General features: G+C 37.0%; 1 long non-coding RNA gene across 3 annotated transcripts in view; it reads right to left on the reverse strand.

Annotated features, from left to right (window-relative positions):
• Nucleotides 1-23,951, reverse strand: part of LOC309623718 — a 929,788-nt gene that overhangs the window by 311,052 nt on the left and 594,785 nt on the right. For all 3 annotated transcript variants that reach the window (XR_014241493.1, XR_014241494.1, XR_014241495.1), the window contains exon 12: nt 16,873-17,027. This is a non-coding gene — a long non-coding RNA (uncharacterized lncRNA). The remainder of the gene's footprint in view (nt 1-16,872; nt 17,028-23,951) is intronic.

The following is a 23,951-nucleotide window of genomic DNA, read 5'->3' on the forward strand; positions in this document are numbered from 1 at the left end:
ATACACAAAAAATACTTCTTAGTTAAATGAATGTATCAAAATGTTCCCATCAGTAAGTTAAGCCAACTAGCTAAAAGTTTAGGGTTTTGTCATTCCATACTTCTTCTTTTCCAAAGTGCATGAAGTAGAAATTAGCCCTTTCTAAATATTATTGCATGTCTTTACATAACAGAAAAATAAATAATAAAAAGCGTAGATTGAATTTTTCTTCACGAAACAACAGTTCTCAGTATATGAAACAACAGGATGGAATGTACAACTTGCTTTGGGGACCTCACCTGACTCTCCCTCAGATCATCTTGAAAAATGCACTGTGAATTATATCTTATCAGGTTAACTGACTACTCATTTTAGCTCTAAGTAAATGGCCAAACATAGCTGACATTTAACAGAGAACACAGAAGTAAAGATTGCAATCTTTTAAGTAAGTTTCAGACTTATCAAACATAGCATTTTTCTTGCATATTGCTGTCAGGAAAACTATGGTTAACACTTTTTTTAAAAAAATCATTGTTGCCGTCAAAAACTGAAAAACTTTGTAAGTTAATTGGGAAGTAAATTAAGAATCAGCAGGTGAAAAATATAAAATCAAAATATTCATTTCACACAAAACCTCTGTGTCATGATTAATAACACTATTTTATAATAATCATGATTTCTCACAGTTTGATCTTTATAGGTTACCATAAGAATGCAGTTGATTAGTGTTTGCATGTATCTTTCTTGGTTATTACCTCTTAATCTCCTTTCTACACAAACAAAGGCATAAAGATATTAAGAAGAAGGAGAAGGAGAAAGAAGAGAACAGAGAGAAGAGGAAGGAGAAAATGAAGACAGAAAAAATATTACATAAAGGAATAGTTACTTTTCTGTATCAATTTAGTTAGGCCATGGCAACCAGATATTTGGTCAAATATTATTCTAGGTGTTTCTGTGAGGGTATTTTTTAGATGAGATTAACATTTAAATCGGTAAACTTTGAGTAAAACAGATTACCCTCTATAATATGGGTGGGCCATAGCTAATTAGCCTCTTAAGGGAATTCTGCCAGCAGACAGCCTTCAGAATCAAACTGTAGCTCTCTCCTTAATTTACTGTCACCTAAGGAAAAGGCCATAGGTCTCTTTGCGGAAGAACTGAAGAAATCCTTGTCCTATGTACTGACTGCATTGTTGCAAAAAACCCTTTGTTCTAGCTATCTGGCTCTTCACCAATAAATGAGCTATGGATCTTCAAATAGACACAGTTCCAGAAACTGAGGAGAGAATTATGACTTTTTACCGGAGTGACTACTGTTCTCTTTCTGCTCCGCCATGCGTGCCATTTTCTTGCTGTAGACGTTAACAGCACCCAAGCTGGCTGCCTGTCTCTTTTGCCCTTTGGAACACTATGCTCACTATCTTTACCACCACCTTTAGGTCACATGAACCTTAGCTGCTTTTCTGACATTGGAGGTCACTCCTGTTATTTTGAGATCCATAGATGAACAATTCCAAGTTTGTTACTGCCTCCCTTGTCATCAACTCAGCCTTACGGAAGAGCGCTACCACTTAACCTGTTGTGTTGCCGATGCCGCTCATCAATGCAGTTTGGATGGCCCTGGCGAATGGTATGTATTCTGGCTCCTCCTGAAAACCTCTCCTCTGGTAGGTTTTCTGGACTCACGTAATTTATTCTATCCAGCTTTCTCTCCTCCTGTAGCCTCTTTATTCTGTCATGGCAACTCAGCTATGTCTGTTGCTCAACATGGGACATTTCTTTCTTCATTCTTCTAGAGTGTGGAGATATCTCTATTTTCTGGGGCCCTTGCCTGAGTGTTAAATCCTCATGTCCTGAGAATTCTTGCTTATGCAGTCTTATATTCTGGCCTACTCAGCAAGTACCCCCAAAGTGCAATCCCTGGGTCATTCCTTCAACTCCTGCTAATATAAGCTAATTCTTATATCTCCTCTATAAGTGTATATGCTCTTTCTTATCAACACATTCCAGTTGGATTAGGTTGCAATTTAATGTTAATTCCCAGCCTGTGACCCACGGGAGAAGAAATGAATCTCTTGAGGAAAGGTGGTCACCTGTTGCCCTTGTGAGAGAGGCTACTACAGTGTTCTCTGTCAGGCATAAACTGTTAGCTTTCACTAGGAAGGACTGGTGAGTCACCTCTGTGAACTCTGAGGATTCCAGGGCTCCAGCACAGACAACTTCTTCAGGATCATCTCTCTAGAGAATCTATCCAGATATCCCCATCCCCCAATTCAGCTTGACAGGTGTTATTTTCAGCTCTTCTGAAATGTTTTCTGAAGTCCTTTAATAACACTAAAATAAAGCAGATTTTGCTGAGTGCTTTGAAGATGAAAAAGGGTTACAGAAACTAGTCCACTTAACAGTCATTTGTCATGACATTATCCAGTGGCACAAGTCTCCACCAGACCCTGGAGAAAATATTTTTTCTTCAAGCATAAGATTTTTGGAGTTTACAGAAACTAAATACAAAAATCATGCTGCAAAATGAAATCTTGAAATCCTCCTACTGCTGTTTGGGAATCAGAGATAGAGTGAATATCAATAAGTCTTAAGACTTATTGTAAGCCAACTGGAAGATCTGAGCAACAAAATTGTGCAGTTTTTTCCCCCTTCCTTTAAATACAAGTATATGATTAAGAAGGGTTCCTTTCTCCGAATCTTCTCAGCCTCAAAATTTGACTTTGAGAGAAGAAGAAGAATATTGTGATGAGTAGTTAAAATGGTTGCTTTGAAATCCATTTGCTTTGAATGGTTGCTTTGAAATGGGAGGCAGCTAAATTTACGTTCTATTCTTTGAGCTGTAGCTGGCTTTTTTGAAGTCAGTCCCATGCTTGTCTGGTTCAGGGGTCAGTCAGATGTTTGGGTAAAATTGATACACAGAGTTCGGGGCTTCTCCTCCCTAACTCTGTACTTTCTGCCATTTTCACCTTCAGATTCCAGAAGCTATGACTGCCCTGAACTGTGTCTCCTAGTTCTCCACAAGAATGAGGCTGATTTCTACTGAAGCTTTAGCCTCCCTGTCAGATGTAACTCTGGAGTAGTCTCAGGCTAAAAGCAAAACAAACGAGAAACTCACCTTTTACCCTGTGGTCTTCTCTGTTTCTAGGTGTTAACTCCCCTCTAGTATCTGCTTTTTATATATTTATTTTTCCAGAAAATATATCCACCTTTTCTTTATTCAACTTAAATCACTGAACTACATCAAGCCAAAAAGCCCTAATATTTTACACGTTATATGCCAGAAAACATACCTCACTAGAATATTGTATAGTAGTGATTTGTTATATTTAGGCCTAGTTAGATAAAGAAACAGTATCGAGCAGAACTTTTTTAACGAAAAAAGGGAGGAAGAAGCTGCAATTTCCTATTCCTACATTAATAATTTTCATTAGAGTCGGTGTTCTTTGTGGGAAGACAAGAGAAAACTAAATATAAAACTAGAATTTATGCATTGGCCAAAATAAACAGACCTAGAGGAAAATGTTGTCTAATTAAAAGATCATTGAAAATTATTTGCAGGCTATGATATCTACAATTACTAATCATTCTTAGGTATAGTGTTCTATAGAGATTTTTTTTTTAACATAGAGATTTTCTGAGACTTGACCAGTTTCTCAAGTGTCCCTCCAGGATAAAAAATAGTAATAAAAATAAAATTAAACATTTAATCTGTTTTAAAATTTAAAAATCATTTAAAGTGAATAAGGAGCCATAGAGTATTATTTATTAAGACTGTGAGATAGCAACATTTTAGATTTAAGTACACAGAACATAATAATCCTTTGAGAAAACAAACAAAAATTTAATAGAAATGTACCATACATATGTTCAAATTAGGAAGTTTTAATTGACATGTGGTGTGGGTTTTTTTCTTCATGCCTATTATTAGATTTAATATATTTTACAGTTCAAAAGATTGAATCTCTTTGTATTATTATGGTTTGACAGTAAACCTGGATTTTCAAGCACATGGGTGACAGTAATGCAACTGGAAAGTTTCAGAGATAATAATACAGACCCATGTAGAGGGTGTAATTGTCCCAGGGGGGTAAGAGACATAGGTGTACTTGCTTATTCATAGACTGGTGACAGTTTACTATGATGCTAATCCTTACTTGTTTGAATGAATTAAATATATTTAAAATGAATGGTCATGAAGGCTGAAACATTTGACGCTAACATCCTAGCAACATTTCTTAGTTTCCTGTTGGTACCGAAGTACAAAATGCTAGGAAATATCAGTGACGTTTATTGAAGCGATTTCCTTTTTCTGTACTTGTGGGTTGATACTTCCAATCAAGTGTTGCTGATTAGATTCTGAAAGCATGTAATTGATTTTCAAACTCTTTACATCCTGGTTGCTATGTTTAAACAGCCACATGAGAAACATTTCCTGAGTCTAGGTAGATTGCTTTTTGTTTTACATGAGCAATAGCTTAAAAGGTGAGTTGACATTTAAAGAAATAAATATTCAAGCACGAGGTACATTTGAAAGTCATTAAGATTAATAAAGGTTTACAATAACATATTATCCTTAAGTGTTGACACAAATACTATGCTGTATTTATCTGACACTAATCTGTCTAACATATGAAGAATGGAAGCAATGATTTGATTTTGACCCAAATAATGATGTCATCATAACCTTTGCAAGAATGAATTAAAGCATATTCTAACCTTTTCATTATTTCACATTTTCACTACCAGAAAATCATTACTCAAAAGGGAAAGGAATGATTTTGCAACGGGGTCTTGCTTAGGGTTATATTTCAATTCCTCATAATGAAACATAAAGGACAGGAAAAAGAAGGTGAGGACATTCTATCAAATCACTACTCGCAGTTTTTCATAGGTAATACTCAGTATAGTTTAAGACTTAACCAAGAGAACAACCCATTATGTCTCAGCAGCAAATCTGTCAATATGCTGATGGAGCAGAGGCATAATATATGTTATTTGAATATTGCAACAGGTAACTTTTATTTGTAAAATGCAAGGAAGATTTTACTTTAAGGGAAAAACTTCACAACCTAAGGATTTAATTAAAAAATATCAAGTGAACAAAAATTCTGAAAGCCTGTGAACATTAAACTAGATGAAAATTACAAACTTTTAATATGAAAAATTAAGTAGATCATCCCTTGATTTGTTGAGCATAATAAAGCTTATTGAAACTAATCAAATGACATTTTTTCTTAGGAAGGTCTTTCTGATATATAGCATTGGAAACTTACTTCATTGTTCATGATCATTAAGGCTTAATTTAATTTAATTCTATTTATTTTAATATTCAAACCTTTATTAGCTTCTGACACCGGTCAACCCCACTCCTGGGAGCAGTTCCCTCCTATACTTGTAAGATCATTTAATATGTACTTCGTAAGGAAGTCTGCATTTAGACTCAGGTTTGTTTGCTTGATTAATTTGGTGAACTTAAAGACATTGCTTAGTCAAAATTCAAACAACACATGGATTCTAAATTGCTCCAAGGTAAATTCTCAATTCTATACAATTTGCTGATTTTTAAAGGGGGGAAAAAAAAGATTTTCTAACTTTTCTCCAATTGTTTCCAAGGACAATTGACAATTTAATGCTATCATTTACATGTAGGCCAAAACATGATTTGTTCCTGTCTCCTTTTCATTTAATTCAACTTAAAAAAAAAAAATGTATTGATGGCCCACAATGAGCCAGGTTTTATTTCACTTTCCAAAGATACTTTAGTGAATCAAACAACGATGCCTGCCTTTGTGGAGCTTATATTCTAGAAGCGATGGGGCAGCAGATAATGATAAACATGGACACATAAATGATATTTTACATTAAAAGGCCATGAGCCTTATGGAATGAAAGAACAAGGAAAGGGTTTTCAATTGTAGGCGGGGCCTGGGGGTGGATTCTACTTTTACTTAGGCTGGTATGGGTAGACCTCCTTTTGGTGATAGTTGAGCCAAAAATTTGAAGAAGTGAGGGACTTCACCCATGAAGCTATTTGGGGAAAATTGACCCATTCAGAGTCAGAGCAAAATCCTAAATGTGGAACTTGTCTGGTATGTTTGGAGAAAGCTATGAAGCTAGTGTCACCGGAGAAGCAGAAGGTGAACCGGAGCTCCTGCTGCATCTCAGTGATGTGAGATGTCTGAGAACTAAGGGAGGGGTAATCATGTGGGGCTTTTAAGTCATTTTGAAGAGTTTGGTTTATATTCAGAGTGAAATGGGAGCTAATTTAGAAAGACTGAACTTCTGTTTGTTAATGACAATTCTGGCTACCATATAGAGAAGTTGTGGGAGAGGAACTGGGGTCAAATCAGGTCACCTAATGATGAGGCACTTCCTGTAATTCAGACAGGGAGTGACAGAAAATATAGCCAATCCAAATAAGTACATCTATTTCAGGAAACACCCTGAAGCATCTTTGAATAGGACACTATCTAGTTTACACACCAGTCACATCCGATATTCAAAGGATTTTATCAAGTTATCACTTTAAGTTAAGTTTGGGAACACACATTCACTCCTCTTCTGTGGAGAATGGCTTTTGGCAAGATATTTTTAGTGCCATAACCACATTTCAGTGTGAATTCTTTGGTGTGCAGATTATATAAAATGCTTTGACGTATACTATATCAGTACACAGTAAAATCAAAGAGGAGAACTAAGCAGGGCTTAATTCATAGGCCTAGTGTTGCAAACTTCTTTCCCTTTGTCCCTCTGAAATCTGCTTCTCAGAGTTAGACACAATAGGTTGAGCAACAAGCAAGGATTAGGTATGGTTCACATATGATTCCAGAGTTGGTTTATAATCTTGAATGAGAATTGAAGAGTCAAAACCCCTTTACTACAATTCCTTTTCATGTGACTCTTGGGCATGCCATGTTTAAGAGGTACTGTGTCCCACATCCCTTTAGAAATACTAAGTATTTATCTAACTGCCATTCTCCTAGCTCTTTCTAGTCATGGTTCCAAACTGAGCCATGATTTTGAACCATCATTCAACATTTTAACGAGTATGTATTTATGTATCTAGTAGGTTTGGCCAGCCTGGCATTTTCATATGGATTCCCACATATACAGTTTAGGAAGATTACACACATTAAAATGGTTCTTTCTTCCAAAAGTCCCTGTTATATTTACTATAGAGAAAAAAAATTGGATGATCATTTTAACCCTTGCTAATGTTTTTTACAAGATTACAAAAAGTTTTATCTAATAAATAACATAAAATATAGATAAATTTTACAAAATATATACAGAGGTTGTATTAATAATTAATAATTAGTAAATAATTAATAACCAATACAAAACCAATCAGGGGGTTGCTGCTCAGATACACAATTATGAGGATAAAAACAGAACCAAAACAAACATCACTGGAATACAGACCCCCCTCAGCTCCACCACTAACTAATAATAGGGATTGTCCTTAAGGACCTCCTGCCTCCCTCTTGCTGTCAGAATCCATTGTTAGCGACACCCTTTCTCTCTCATCCCTCCACACGTGTACAAAACTCCCAGTACAACTGTATTTAGCTGTGTTCTTTCTCATATCAGGTAAAAAGTAATATGCAAATAAACATGTAATCAAAGAGGTGAGTTATTTGTCAAATCTTGTGAGTTGCAAGGTCTTCTTAGTATGAAAGCTAAGGAGAAATTCAATGTTTATATTAGAAAAAAATGAATTTAATTATGAAATGTAATCAGCACTCATATTCTGTGTGCCTGCTCCTTGAAAAAAGTTTTGCTAAGTCATGCCTTCAATTTCAAGACCTTACAGTTCATTGGAATGAGGAACTATGAATAGATATGTGCACATCACTAACTCCAGTATAAGACACTGGGAGAGAAGAGCTGGAAGGTAGCACTATAATGCCCTAGGTTGCACTAGACATTAGATCTTTACCCATAGGATACCCATTTCATTTTCCTAAATGGCTCTCTATAAACCTAGTGAAATGAATGATTTGCCAGATATTGTAAAGAGGGTAGAACTACAGGATTTTATAGTGTAGGTTCAAACTCTTTGCCTGACTCTCATAGTTTATAAGCTAGTCTCTTGCAGCCTTAACACAATGATGTTAAAAGCAAAGCAGCTACAAATTCCCTACCGTCCTGTGCCCCCGTATCTCCAACCAGGAGTCGCTGAGAGGACAGAGCAAAGCGTCACCCTGCTGAATAGCAATTACTGCTTCTGTAATACCTATAATAACTGGCCCTAGTTTATAAAATTGAAACAAATTGCTTACAAGTAATTATTCTCAAGCAACATAAATAGTTTAAAGCTATTGCATCTGAAAAGTTAATTACCCTGAGTGCAACTCAGCATAATTTTCTTTTATAAAATATTTTATATTAAAAACCAGGCTGTTCACTAATGTCAGACAAAGGATTGTTCCCTTTGTGACAAGTTCACTTTTAATTTGCTTTTATTAATTATTTACTGATCCTATTCATAAAGAAAAACTGGAAATATATTACATAGCCTTTTATTTTTGGACATTGAGATATATTTAGAACTAAAGAGGAAATGAAGGAAGTAAATGTTCTTGTAATTCTTCACTCTCTGGCCGCTTCTATTCCAGAGACAGGAACAGCCCCCAAGACCACACTGTGAATTAGTCTGAGAATATCAACTGGGCTCAGAAACTTCCTCTCCCCCGCCCTCCAGCAAAACACATTTTATAACCAATCTTAACGAGCTGCAGTCTAGTGACTGTCAGTGGTCATACCAACAAAGCTGACAAATTAATTTACCTTAAAGCATAGTTAAGTGGTAATAGCAGTGCTGTTTTCTCAGAGAATGTTTGCATGTCAGTAGGGACTCCAGGTTACCCCAAAGGAATTGACAATTAATAGTGAAGCTATACAAATGGCACTGATCAGAAATACGTATACAAATGGGACAGTATTAAGGTATATATATTTTTTCTACATATATTTGCTCCTACAATTTCAATTAGATAATGGTTTTCTGTTTTCTTTCTCAGTGGACATTTGTTGTAGGAAAGCAGAAAAAAGCAGCTTAAAGCCAAAGACTTTTCCAGTATTTTATAAAATCTGAAATTGAATAAAGAGGTAGGTGTTCCACATTAGAAATAAAGAGGATGATAACTTTGGGAAAGACAAGCCAACAATTGGCTGGTTTTCCCCAAGGATCAAAGCAGGTTGGAAGAACCTGAGGATTGTGAGAGTCATGAGCTGACCTCCACCTGTTTGTGGGGAGGAGGCTGGGGGTGAGCTCGGGCTTATGGAAAAGGATGGAACTGAGCAATGTGGACGCTGGATCCCCACCCAGGAGCATCTGTATTGACCTAGTTCCTGAGCACGGCCCAGAAGCAACAGAGCTAATGGGAATGTGTCCTATAATACCTTGGGGCCATGTAAACATGTAAAGCACTGCGTTGTGCTGGAGTGGAAGTGTGCGCCCCAGTAACTGAGTTTAAATTGTACTTCTCCCATTCCTAGTAACTCTATTTGTGCATCCACACTCCAATCTCTCAGCTTCTGTCTTTCTAGGTGTCTCCTTGAGCACTATACATCACAGCAGATGCAAAGCAGGGTGTGATACATCTTTCTGGAGCATCAAGTTTTTTTTGTTTTTTTTTAAAAGTATTTATTTATCTATTTATGGCTGTGTTGGGTCTTAGTTTCTGTGCTAGGGCTTTCTCTAGTTGTGGCAAGCGGGGGCCACTCTTCATCGCGGTGCGCGGGCCTCTCACTGTCGCGGCCTCTCTTGTTGCGGAGCACAGGCTCCAGATGCACAGGCTCAGTAATTGTGGCTCACGGGCCCAGCTGCTCCGCGGCACATGGGATCTTCCCAGACCAGGGCTCGAACCCGTGTCCCCTGCATTGGCGGGCAGATTCTCAACCACTGCGCCACCAGGGAAGCCCGAGCATCAAGTTTATTAACTAGAATTGGAAGAACCAAGGAGTCCTTGGAACAAGAACTATCCCCCTCCCCCACCAACACGGAAGACAGAAGAGTGGGGGAGGGGAGACGTGACCCAGGAATGACAGTCCAGTCTCTGAAGTTTCACCCAGGTGGGGGTTGAGGGGCAGACCTGCAGCCACGGTGGCCTCGCTTTCGGTCGCCCGGGCTGCTCCGGACCATCCTCTGAGCTGGCCAGGGTCTTGGATACGATGCTTCTGAAGGCCGCGCAGAGAACACCCTCATCTTCCACTGGACCGGGCCCCAGGGAGCGCGGCGGCCTGACCTTCCTGCCTCGGTCATGCATGGGGTTCACATGGGCTCACTTTATTATGACGCCTCTTGCTGGGCAGCTTGCAACAAAGATGTTTCAAAACAAAGTTCCAGATTCTCCTAGCCACCCCTTGCTTTTTCTGGCTGTGGCCAGAGGGAGTGGATGAGGACACACTCTCAGGCTGCCCAGTGTGGGAGGACCCTCCAGTGTTGGACACACCCGGGGGGCAGCTGGTTCCCTCTGGGGCTCCAATCCTGCTGCTGGTGGAGGGGGATGTCCCAGTGCCACACTGGGGGGCTGGGCTGGGGGTGGCAGTCCTCGCCTCCAGGCTGGGTGGGGGACAGGCAGACTCACCGGTCTTCTGCCCCGCCTGCTGGTCTTCCTGCAGCTGCACGTTTTCTCCCTGGTAGAGCCACCTGCTTTTCAGGGGGGACACCACAGGGCTTTGAGAAGGCTCAAGTTCACTGCCGCTGAGGTCCCCGCGACAGAAGGGCCTCACAGTTACGATGGAGGCCCCTACCTGGGGTTTCTTGGCGCTCACACTGCCTGTTCCAGCATCCTGGATCTGGTCGCAAGTCAAGCCCGGAGTCGTCACCGTTGTCACCTTCAGGTCCTCTTCACAGGGTGGCTGGAGTGGCTCCTTCTGGCCCATGTTTAACCAAGCATGACTCATGAGGTCAGGTAAGGTGCCTCTGTCACTGGGGTTGAGGGCAATCATTTTTTGTAATAGATCCCTTATCTCCAAAGACAGATAAGGTGGGATGTGGTATTTCCCTTGTAGGACTTGCTTCCGCAGCTCCTGGTAGTCTTTTCCCACAAAGGGATGGCACCCAGTTACCATGGTGTAGAGCACTACTCCCAGGCTCCACACGTCCACCGCAGGGCCGCTGTAGCTCTGCCCCAGGAAGATTTCCGGGGCACAGTAAGGGGGTGTGCCGCAGATTGTGTCCATTTGTCCAGAGTCATCACACTTGTTGCTGAGGCCAAAGTCTGTAAGTTTGATATTCATCTTGGAATCAAAGAGGAGGTTCAGTGGCTTCAGGTCCCGATGCACGATGCCCCTCTGGTGGCAGTACTGCAGGGCGGAGAGCAGCTGCTGGAACGGGCCTCGGGCCTCCACCTCTGTCATACGGCCATGGATCTTCAAATAGTGGTACATGTCCCCCCCACTGAGGTACTCCATCACCAGAATAAATGCCTCCTCTGTGTTAATCGCCCCCAGCAGTTTTACAATATTGGGGTGATTCAGGAGCTTCATACCGCACACTTCCCGGAAAAGTGCCTGGACACTTGCAACGCTCTGACGCCTTTTCTTAATCACCTTGAGAGCCACCTGTGTCCCGGTCAGAATGTGCCGCGCCAACTTCACTTTACCGAAGGTGCCTTCACCAATGGTGCGGAGGATCTCAAAGCCATCAATATGAGCCTTCTTGTCAGCAGGGTTGGCTGTGAGGCCCTGCATCATGGTGACCTGCTAACTACACTGACTGACAGCACTACCTAGCAACGCTAACTACGCTAACTAACAATGCTAACTGTACTAACAGTGCTAAGTGTGCTGTCTCTACTAACAGTGCTAACTACGCTAACTGTACCAACAGTGCTAACTAGCACTAACTACACTAACTATGCTAATCAAGTATTAACTACACCAGCTATGCTAACTATACCAACAGTACTGACTATGCTAACTGTACTAATCTAGCAATACTAACTAAAATTAAGATACAAATGAGAAAAAGAAGAAAGGAAGAAAAGAAAGCAGAAGAAATGGAAAAGAAACACCAAAAAATTGAGAAGAAAAAATTTAAAACTAAAAGAAATGATAAAGAGAGAAAAATGAGAAAAAGGCAAAGAAGAAAGAAAAATGAGAAAGATAAAAAAGAGTAGAGAAAAGAGAAAAATAAATCAACAAAATGGCAGAAACAAGGAAAAAACAAGCTAACTGTAGGTCCAAGGCCGTCAGGTCACCAAAAGCAGCTTCCTGGGCTCTAAGGACCAAAAACCTGGGCCCAGCTGCCCCTGTTACAGGGCTCTGTGAAGTACATCACAGTGGTGCACTCTGAGGTCAGAGCAAGAAATGGACGCATCACAGCTGGGGGTAAACCACAGGGGTTTTCTCACTTCTTGAGTTCAAGGCCCCTTTACACTTAGGAAAAAGGATCCCAAAGAAATTTTTCTTTACGTGTGTTATTAGATATTGGTATTCACTTTGTTATAAATTAAAATCTGTAGGATACTTCCAGTGGCCTTTTTATTTCTAGTTTGAAAATCTGTAATAATTTTAAAGACCTCATAATGTCTACACTTGAAATATTCATTTCCTTTTCCTTAAATTCTGGTCTCAAAATAATGTTACAACTTAACTGACTTCACGATACTATACAAAATGTTCTGCTGCATAAGACACGATAAGGTACATTATGAAAGTTCTATGAAGCTGAGAGAAGATTTGCCAGGAAGGTCATGAGCAGATTTCTCATCAGGAGCCTCGGAGGCCAGATGGCATGGCTCAATGTACTTCAAGTGTTGAAGGAAAGAATCCGTCAACCAAGAATCTTATATCTAGCAAAACTTTCCTTCGAAAATGAGGGAGAAATCAAGACATTCCCAGTTAATCAAGAGTTGAGAGAGTTCTTAACCACCAGACCCGCCTGCCACAGGGAGTTCTTCAGGTTGGAGTCAAGGACACTGCACAGTAGCTCAAAGCCGTATGAAGAAATAAAGACCTCTGGCAAAAGTAGATAGACGGGCGATGAGAAAAGCTAATCCTGTTGTAACTTTGGTTTGTAGCTCCACTTTTTGTTTTCTATTTGATTTAAGAGACTAATATATAATAAAACACACCACACACATAGAAATCAAAAAAAAAAATCTATACCTAAAGCTATTACTAGAATTTAAAAATTTCACACATCTTATTAATATATACACTTGATGAAAAAAGCGTTGAAAATTAGCATCAATATTGATATAACTATTTAGGAATTTAGATTACATGTTCCCCTATGTAATTCAATTAATATTTGGGAGAAAATTAGGAGATAAAAATTCTTTGAAATCTTAACATTTCATTATAAAAATAACCTTAATAATTACATAAATGAAGTAGAACTTTGGTGTGTAGATTTCTATCTACATATACATGGAAAATTATGAAATATATACAAACATGTACACACAGAATGGCCTTTACATATTCTATGAAAAATTCGTTTCCGCCAACTAATGTATCACGGAAAAAAATTTCCAGAGGAGATATAGATAGATAGATAGATAGATAGACAGACAGACATGGATATATGTATCTATGTTTGCCTCTATAGACCCTTACGAGTAGTTGACATTATGGATGGTTCTACTAATTGACTCTTCTCAAATTTCTCCATGTAAGTTTGAGATAAACATGTAGGACAGCTTTCTTACCATGTGGGTAGTAAATGGGAGTAACAAGGACTATTGAAGGAGAACACAGCACATTGCTGCATTAGTCTACTGAATATACTAAAAGGAGAAATTGAACCATCCCCATGTCAATCCTTGGGGATTAAGCAGAAGAACAAGGTGTTTACGTTACTCAAGTTTCAAACAAGCGAACAAACACCTCAGCACTTCCAGGTAACTACATTTCCACAAAAACTCCTATGAACATGCCAATAAGTCCAGAGCATCAAGAACTATGGCTAAAGAGGCCTTATGAGGTACTCAAAGACCTCACTTAGCCTAGAGTAAGTGGTTATACAGACTAATCCTTCTGTAACCCAAGTGAGGGGTGGAGAAGAAGCACTTCCTCATAGCATAGGGCAGTGGTGATGGACAGAGAATATGCAAGGAATGAACTCTTAATACTGGTATCTTGTAGGCACACAGAGTATATAGATCATAGGAACAATGAGAAAAGAAACCTTTAGTTCCTTTAATTGGCTGAATTCATTAGAGGCTAGTATGGTTTAGACAAAAAAAAAAAAAAAAAAAGAGGCTCTTTCTAGCACAAGAGTTGGAAGATTGGTGGCCTATTTCAGTAGTTCTTATATAATCCAAACTCAGGTGAACAAGTGTTAGAGACAATATACTTTTATTATTATCAATCTTTGTAGGAGAGGCATAAACCCAGTCTGATTATATTTGAAAAAAAACTACTGTGATAATACTTCCCTTCCATGTGTTGGAGTATAATCTGCCGTAATATATTTGGAGAAAATCTGGAATTTATCATATTCACAGTGAAAAAAAGAACAATCTGCCAGGGATTGGGGAGGGGAGGAGGGAAGGATGAACAGCTAGAGCAGACAGGATTTTTAGGGCAGTAAAACTATTCCACATGATGTGGTGGTAATGGTGGGTACATAACATCATGCCTTTGACAAAACCCACAGAACTGTAGATCACAAAGAATGTGAGCCCTTAAAATAACTGACTTTATTTTATAACAATGTATCAATGTAGGTTCAATTTTAACGTGCTTACCACACCAAGGCAAGATGTTAATAATGAGGGCAAGGGAAGGAGTGGGAGGGGGAGTATATGGGAACTCTGAACATTCTGCTCAAGTTTTCTGCAAGCTCAAAACTATTCTAAAAATAAATTCCAATAATTCAAAAAATGTAAAGGGAATACGAAAGGCATATTAAGTTAATACTAAACTAAAAACTTTGGAGTAGGCATATTAATTTCAACAAGGCTGATTTAAGAATCAGCTTGGGACACCTGGAAACAAAGGGCAGGGTTAGCCCCTACAGCCAGTGCTGCTTTACAAGATTTGGACTAAACACATAACTGAGTCTTTTGCTCCATGTGGGAGTGAAGAAAAGTGTAGGAGGGGCCTTGCCTCCAGCCTTACAGTGAGCTCCCTGAGGGGTTGTTCTCTATCTTGTTTCACACTGAGACTGTTTATTGGTGACATTCTTTCTGGGTCAAAACCATTCCAGTGGGGGTAAGCTGAGACGAAGTGAGAGAGTGTCATTGACATATAGACACTACCAAATGTAAAATAGATAGCTGGTGGGAAGCAGCCGCATAGCACAGGGAGATCAGCTCGGTGCTTTGTGACCACCTAGAGGGGTGGGATGGGGAGGGTGGGAGGGAGGGAGATGCAAGAGGGAAGAGAAATGGGAACATATTGTATATGTATAACTGATTCACTTTGTTATAAAGCAGAAGCTAACACACTATTGTAAGGCAATTATACTTCAATAAAGATGTTTAAAAAAAAAAAAAGATGTTAAAAAAAAAATTTTTTTAATTAAAAATACCAAGGAAAAGGTGGGACATTACATATTAATAAAAGTATCAATTCTCCAAAAAGACATAAAACTCCTAAAGTTGTGGAATCTGACATCAAGCTTTCAATATATGTGAAGCAAAAACTGATAGATCAAGTAGGTACAGAATCAGTAAGGATAGACTTGACCTGGACAGTAATAGCAATCAAACTAATATAATTGGCATTTATAGAATACTCCACTCAACAACAATAAAATATACATTTTTCTCAAGCTCATGTGGATCACAGAGAAGAGTCTCAAGAGGAATTTTAAAAAGCAATTATATAGAAATAAAAATTTAAAAAAAATTGTAGATACAGAGAAAGCAGTGCTGAGAGGAAAATTAAGTGCATATATTCAGAAAGAAGAAAGATCTATAATCAGTAATCTGAGCTCCACCTCAGGAAACTAGAGAATGAAGAACAATTTAATATTAGTGTAAGCAGAAAGTAAAAAGAAATAATACATATGTGAGCATAAGTTATTGAAACTGAAAACTTTAGTAGAGAAAATCAATGAAACCAAAAACTTCTTTGAAAAGACCAGCAAAACTGATAAACCTCTAGCCAGGTTAACAGAAAAAGAAAAGAAAAGAAAAAATAATTACCAATATCAGAAATTAAAGAGACGTCATCCTGACCTGTTTCATGAATGTTAAAAAGGCAGTAAAGAACAACAAGCAGAACTCTATAATTTAGATGAAACAGAATGATTTCTTCACAGACACAAATGCTTAAAACTTACACAAGGAGAGACAGGTCATCTGATCAGGCCCATATCTATTAAAAAAAAATTGTATCAATAATCAAAAACCTTCCAAAAAAGAAACCTTCAGTTCAGATAGTCACCGGTGAATTTTACCAAATCAAAAGAAATGGTGCCAATTACCACATTCCCTTCCAGAAAACAGAAGCTGAGGAAACTCATTCTATGAGGTCAGCATTACCATAATACCAAAACCAGACACAAGCATTACGTGAAATAAAAATATTTATATATCATGTTAAGAAGTTGAAAACTTTCTCACTAAAATCCAGAAAAAACGAAAGATATTCTCTTTTACTCTTCCTACTCTCCGTTTTACTGAGATTTTTAGCTAGTACATTAAAACAAGAAAGAAAAAAAAAGAGAAAGTATTTGGCTTGGAAAGGATTAAATAAAGCTGTCTATACTTGCAGAAGACATGATTGTCTCTGCAGAAAAATACAATTTTGGAAAATTATGGAAATAACAAAGGACTATAACAAGGTCACAGGATTCATGGTTTAGTATATATTCTTGTGTATATGCTATACATACATATATATGTATTTTGTATATATACCGTACATATAAATATAAACACACATACATTTAATAAGTCAATGAAATTTGAAATTAAAACATACCATGTTGGGCTTCCCTGGTGGTGCAGTGGTTGAGAATCTGCCTGCCAATGCAGGGGACACGGGTTCGAGCCCTGCTCTGGGAAGATCCCACGTGCCGCGGAGCAACTGGGCCCGTGAGCCACAACTACTGAGCCTGCGCGTCTGGAGCCTGTGCCCTGCAACAAGAGAGGCCGCGATAGTGAGAGGCCCGCGCACCGCGATGAAGAGTGGCCCCCGCTTGCCGCAACTAGAGAAAGCCCTCGCACAGAAACAAAAACCCACCACAGCCAAAAATAAATAAAATAAATAAATAAAATAAATTTCTAGTTAATATTAAAAACAAAAAAAAACATACCATGTATATTGTACCATAAAGATGAAGTACTTAAATATAAATCTAACAAAATATGTATAGGAACTATATGTGCAAAACTATAAAATGCTGATAAAAGAAACCAAAGATTAAATAAATCAAGAGTTATTCTGTGTATACTGACTGGAAAAATCAATATTATTAAGATGTTTATTCTTCTTAACTGTATCTATATATTCCATGCAATTCCAATCAAAATTCCAGTGAGCTATTTTCTTGATATTGACACACTAATATCAAGTTAATGTGGAAAGGAGAAAGACCTAAAATTGCCAAAACAATAATAGAAGATTAACAGCATAGCTGTAGTGCTAACAATTCCTGATTTCAAGAATTACTATAAAGCTACAGTAATCAAGAGAGCATGATATTGGCTCAAGAATAGACACATAGATCAATTAAACCATATAAACAGCCCAGAAGGAGATGCACAGAAATGCAGTCAACTGGTATTTCACAAGGGACAAAGACAATCAAGAGAGAAATAGATGAATGGATAAACAAAATGTGGTACATTCAAACAGTGCAATATTATTCAATGAAGAAAAATAAATGAACTAAAATGCCATGAAAGGATATGGATGAATATTAAATGTATAGGGTAAAATGAAAGAAGCCAGTAGCAAAAGTCTACATACTGAATTATTCCACTTATATGACATCTGGAAATGACAGAACCTATAGGCATGGTAAATCAGTAATGGCCAGTAGATTAAAGAAGGGCTAGAAATGATGATGAAACACAGGGAATATGTTCAGCGTTTCAAAACAATGCTGTATACTTTCATTGCAGATACATGACACTAAGCATTTGTAAAATTCCATAGAGCTTTACAGCTCAAATAGTAAATATTAATATAAACAAATTTAAAAAAATCATTTAAGAGGTCAGGGGAATCCAGGATGGGTGCAGAATGTAACTCGGGGCTGGGTATATGGGAACTCTCTGTATTACCCTTTCAATTTTTCTATAAATCTAAAATCTTTTCTAAAAACAAAAACTTATTTTTAAAAAATTCTGCAAGACACAAATAGAATACATTCAAAGAAAGTCACATCATAGTCAAACATCATAAATGAAAATAATATTTAACCAGAAAATAAAAAGATACATTATATTCTGGCACAACAATAAGAAGAATGAGAGCTAACATCATCAGAAACAAGTGAAGCCAGAGATAATAAAATCATATATTTAATGAAATTATAGGAAAAATGTGTAACCCCCAAATTTTATATCTACTAATAATTTTGTCCCAAAATTAAGGTTAAATAATGAAATTTTCAAATAAACAAGAACAGGCAGAATTTGTTGCTAGCTGAACCAGACTGCAAGGAATACTGTTGATAGCGCTTCAGATAAGACAAAGAAAACCAAACCAAACCAAAACAAACAAACAAAAATGAGCACAAATTTACTGATGTACGTATCTGCAGGAAGAAATGAAGATCACCGGAAAGGGAAATTGTGAATTTAACTATAAAATAATATTTATAAAATATATTAAATAGTTACTAACTCTTTAAAGAAAAAACTACACTGCGGATACATAACACATAATAGAAGGAGAATGAGTGACAACTAAAGTACAAAGGACAAAACAACAATACATGGTATTTTACTTACAATAATGGCTAATGGGCATAATTTAAGTCACTTTGAAAAGTGAAAGATTAAAAAGCTGAATTTAGAAAATAACCAGTAATAACACAAAGCAACATACATTTAAAACATTGACAGAATTAACAGGAGCTACAGAAAAATATACAATGAACCACAGCTATTTCAAATAGGATTTTCTCATAATTAAAAACAAAAAAATCAGTAATGCTATAAAAGCTTTATTTTTTATTGAAGTAAAATTGATGTATACCATTATAAAAGTTTCCGGTGTGCAACACTGTAATTCAATACACAACGGGATCATCATCAAAAGTGTAGTTATCATCCATCACCACAGAGTCGATCCCTTTTACCCATTTTGCCCACCTCTCAACCCCTTCTCCTCTGCTATATCTGTTCTAGATATAAAAGTTTTAAACTATATTATTATCTAACTTACCTAACAGAAATTTATAGAATACTACATCTGGCAGCTAAAATACATAGTCTTTGGGGCTATAAAACAAGTCTCAATAAGTCACAAAGGATCATATGTTCTGTGAACATACATAAATGAATAAGTGTTTTCGCGAAGAATAATGAGATAATCTTATGTGTTTGAGAATTAGCAGTACGTGTCTAAATTAACACTTCTTTAAAAAAATGCAATGGGAATTTAAAATATATTATTGACAGTATGGAAATAGAAATTTCCCTTATCAAAACTTATATGATTGAGGCAAAACAGTCTTTGGATATACTTTATCATTTAAATATGAAAGTTTAAAAAATCAATAAGCTAAGCCTCCATCTCAAGATTCTAAAAAGGAAAAAGGAAAATTTAAAACCCAGAGGAAGAAGAAGGATAAAAAGTAGAATGATGAGAACAAAGATCAAAGATATAAAATAGAGAAAAATAACAAAGCCATAAGCTTTAATCTTTGAAAGTTTAATAAAATTGATAAACTCTGTAGTAGTAGAATAATACCCCCTCCCAAGTTGTAAAAGTGTTATTTCCCAGAACCTGGGAATATGTTCCCTTACATGGCAAAGAGACATTGCAGATGCAGTTAAGTTAGGATCTCCATAGCGTTTCCTGAATTACCCTGGTGAGCCAGTGTAATCACAAAGGTCCTTATTTTGAAAAAGAGTAGACGAGGGAAGCAGAAGTGTCGGAGTCAGAAAAGGAGATGTGACAGTGGAAGCAAAGTGAGAATGATTTCATTTCAGGCTGTAAGTATGGAAGGGGGCCAGTAGCTGAGGATTGGGGAGAGCCTCTAGAAGCTGAGAAAGGCAAGAAAATGGATTCCCAGAATGTGCAGAAGGAATGGGGTCCTGTAAACATTTTAACTGTAGCTTAGTTGGACCTATTTTGAACTGTGATCTCCAGAACTGTAAAATAATAAATTTGTGGTGTTTTAAGTCACTAAGATTGTGTTAATTTGTTACAGCAGCAACAGGAAACTAAGAGAAACCCTTAGCAAGACTGATAAAAAAATGTAAAGTACACACAAATTAACGTTAACTGAAAGCAATATAGTGGTGCCAATACACATATTTTCAAATTAAAGGAGAATAAGAGAATAGTGTATTTCCTTCTTGATTTTCAATACTGTATTTAGCAGAAACCAACTTTATTTATTAGCATAAGGACATAGGGGCGACAATGAAAAACAACAATCATAAGGAGAAAAAAGAAAAGAAAACAAAATGTACTATTTAATTGATTGTAAATGGATTAAAAAATCATCCATTTTTAATTTGCTGTTTGTTAACTTTTTTTTTTTTAACATCTTTATTGGAGTATAATTCCTTTACAGTGTTGTGTTAGTTTCTGCTGTATATCAAAGTGAATCAGCTATACATATACATATAGCCCCAGATGCCCTCCCTCTTGCCTCTCCCTTCCCCCGTCCCTATCCCACCCCTCTAGGTGGTCACAAAGCACGGAGCTGATCTCCCTGTGCTTGAGTATCCTTTTAAAACAGCAAGATGTCCGGATCCTAATATCAATAAAACAAATTAGGACAATAAATGACTCCATTAAAATAAATCTGTTGCCCATAAATTTTCTAGCAATTAATATAAATCAACTTTATTATAAATTGTATAGTACACTCCTGCCAAATTGAGAACTATATATTTTATTTCCATCTGTATTTTGAAGTGTGAATACTAGAAAATTAGCTTTAATAAAAGCTCAATTAATCTAAGTAATAATGCCTAAATATCTCTTGGTGTGAAGGGTCTTGAAACACATGATTTTCCATCCCAATGCCAGTTTTGTCTAATCATCTTATGGGCAAAATTTATGTCATATTTTTGCTTTGAAAAATCTATTTGGAACAAAGAAAATTATAGTTAGGCAACAAGTCCTGTATTGTTGAAAATTAGCAACTGTTATCACAACAACAACAATAAAATGTACTTTGACTCCAATGTAATTATGTACTTAATTTTTCTCTTTTTTAATTTTCAAGAACCATTTTTTATTAAACCCATATAAGAAAATTTACTTATCGGTGTTATTTATATTTAATTTACAAGAAGACTGAAGCAACAGTTATGTCACTATTATATATTGCTTAAATTTTTTCACTGATTTTATGTTAGAGTTATTTGGAAAGTTTATAGTCCTTAAATTTCGATTAATGTCCTCACATTTTGTTGCATGTGTGCTCAGTTCTCCCAAAAATTATTTGAACTTGACCACTCTGAATATAAAGCTGGCATTCAAGTCAATCAAAAAATTACTTATGTCTTTGGTGAAATGTCTATTTACGTCTTCCGCCCATTTTTTAATTGGATTGTTTGTTTTTTTTGATATTGAGCTGCACGAGCTGTTTGTATATTTAGGAGATTGATCCTTTATCTATTGTTTCACTGGCAAATATTTTCTCCCATTCTGAGGGTTGTCTTTTCATCTTATTTATGGTTTCCTTTGCTGTGCAAAAGCTTTTAAGTTTAATTAGGTCCCAGAAGACATACAGATGGCCAAGAGGCACACAAAAAGATGCTCAACATCACTAATTATTAGAGAAATGCAAGTCAAAACTACAGTGAGGTGATACCTCACACCGGTCAGAATGGCCATTATCAAAAAATCTAGAAACAATAAATGCTGGAAAGGGTGTGGTGAAAAGGGAACCCTCCTGCACTGTTGGTGGGAATGTACGTTGATACAACTATGGAGAACAGTGTGGAGGTTCCTTAAAAAACTAAAACTACAACTACCATATGACCCAGCAATCCCACTACTGGGCATATACCCTGAGAAAAGCATAATTCAAAAAAGAGACATGTACCACAGTGTTCACTGCAGCACTATTTACAATAACCAGGACATAGAACTAACCTAGATGGATAAAGAAGATGTGGCACCTATATACAATGGAATATTACTCAGTCATAAAAAGAAACGAAACTGAGTTATTTGTAGTGAGGTGGATGGACCTAGAGTCTGTCATACAGAGTGAAGTAAGTCAGAAAAAGAAAAACAAATACGTATGCTAACGCATATATATGGAATAGATTCCATATATGCAATCTAAAAAAAAAAAAAATGGTACTGATGAACCTAGTGGCAGGGCAGGAATAAAGATGTAGACATAGAGAATGGACTTGAGGATATTGGGTGGGAAGGGAAAGCTGGGGCGAACTGAGAGTAGCATTGACATACATACATTACCAAATGTAAAACAGTTAGCTAGCGGGAAGAAGCAGCACAGCACAGGGAGATCAGCTCGGTGCTTTGCGATGACCTAGAGGGGTGGGATAGGGAGGATGGGAGGGAGGCTCAAGAGGGATATGGGGATATATGTATGCATATGGCTGATTCACTTTGTTGTACAGCAGAAACTAACACAGTATTGTGAAGCAAGTATACTCCAATAAAGATCTATTTAAAAATTACTTAGGATTTAAGTGAAATTCATTAAGACTAAGTACTTAATGAAAATTAGCAAGGTCTTTTATCTCTCTTTAGAAACAAATACCCATTTTTACCTTTACTTGATATATCTGAAGTAACATATATAGATTTGCCTTTGAATATTACATTTCTTCCATCTGGTCCACTACTATTTTGGAAAGCTTGGTCCTTTCTGAGTGAGAAACATAAGATTTGAAATGATTAAGGTCCATTTATAACATTACTATTTGCTTAAATTTTATATCATTATCTGTCATTATTGAGTAGAATGCATCACCCCTGAAGGAGGCATATGAGTCTAACGATAAAAATATAAGGATGAGGCATATATTTAGGTCATGGATAACTCAGCAGGTAATGAAGAACGGAGTAGGCATTTAAAATCCCCTACATCTGAAAATCTTGTAAGCCAAAAGATGATTCTTAAACTACAGAAAATGTTATGTGTTTATCTAATTGCTGGATATTGTTTCTTGTTTTCTTTCATAAAGATGCATGGTACTGCTATTGGGGAAATTAAATTTACTTAGACCGCATGAAATCGTAAAATAAAACAGTACTAATTATTACTAATACTAATACTATGAGAAGAAGAAGGAGAAGAAGGAGAGGAAGAGGGGAAAATTCAATTGTAATAATTTCCATTTTTAAGTATTTTATGTCCCAAGCTCTCTGCTATGTGGTATATGTGAATTAACTTATTAAATCATCTCACCAGACTTGTGGGTAAGTACTACACTATATAAGATTCTTTTGCCTGAAAAAAATAGAAAATCCCAATTCAGTAAGAAAAATTTATTACCTCATATAGCAAAGACTCTAAAGGTCAGGCACCCCCAGGGTTGTTTAATTCAGTGGCTGAATGATGTCATCAAGAACCCAGCTTTTTGCGTTATTTTCTGACCTGCCCTCCTCAGCACCTTTGTTCTCAGCCTTCCTCCCTTCATGAGAGTAAAATGGTTATGACTCTGTGTGTAAACATGAGAACGTGTAGTAGAAAATGTGGGTAACTCTTCTTGTGTGAGTTTTCTTTTTTAAAGGGGAAACTTTCCCCAGACTCTTTCCAGCAGACTTCTCCAAATGTAAATGAAGATGAATACAAATTTAACCATGATTAAAATATATTTTTTATCTTTAGGGTAGGATCAAAGTTTCATAATCATCCCTAGATCTATCACTGGCAAAGAGAAAAA

This window comes from Balaenoptera borealis, assembly GCF_965194805.1.
Source record: "Balaenoptera borealis genome assembly, chromosome: 2".
Taxonomy (NCBI): domain Eukaryota; kingdom Metazoa; phylum Chordata; class Mammalia; order Artiodactyla; family Balaenopteridae; genus Balaenoptera; species Balaenoptera borealis.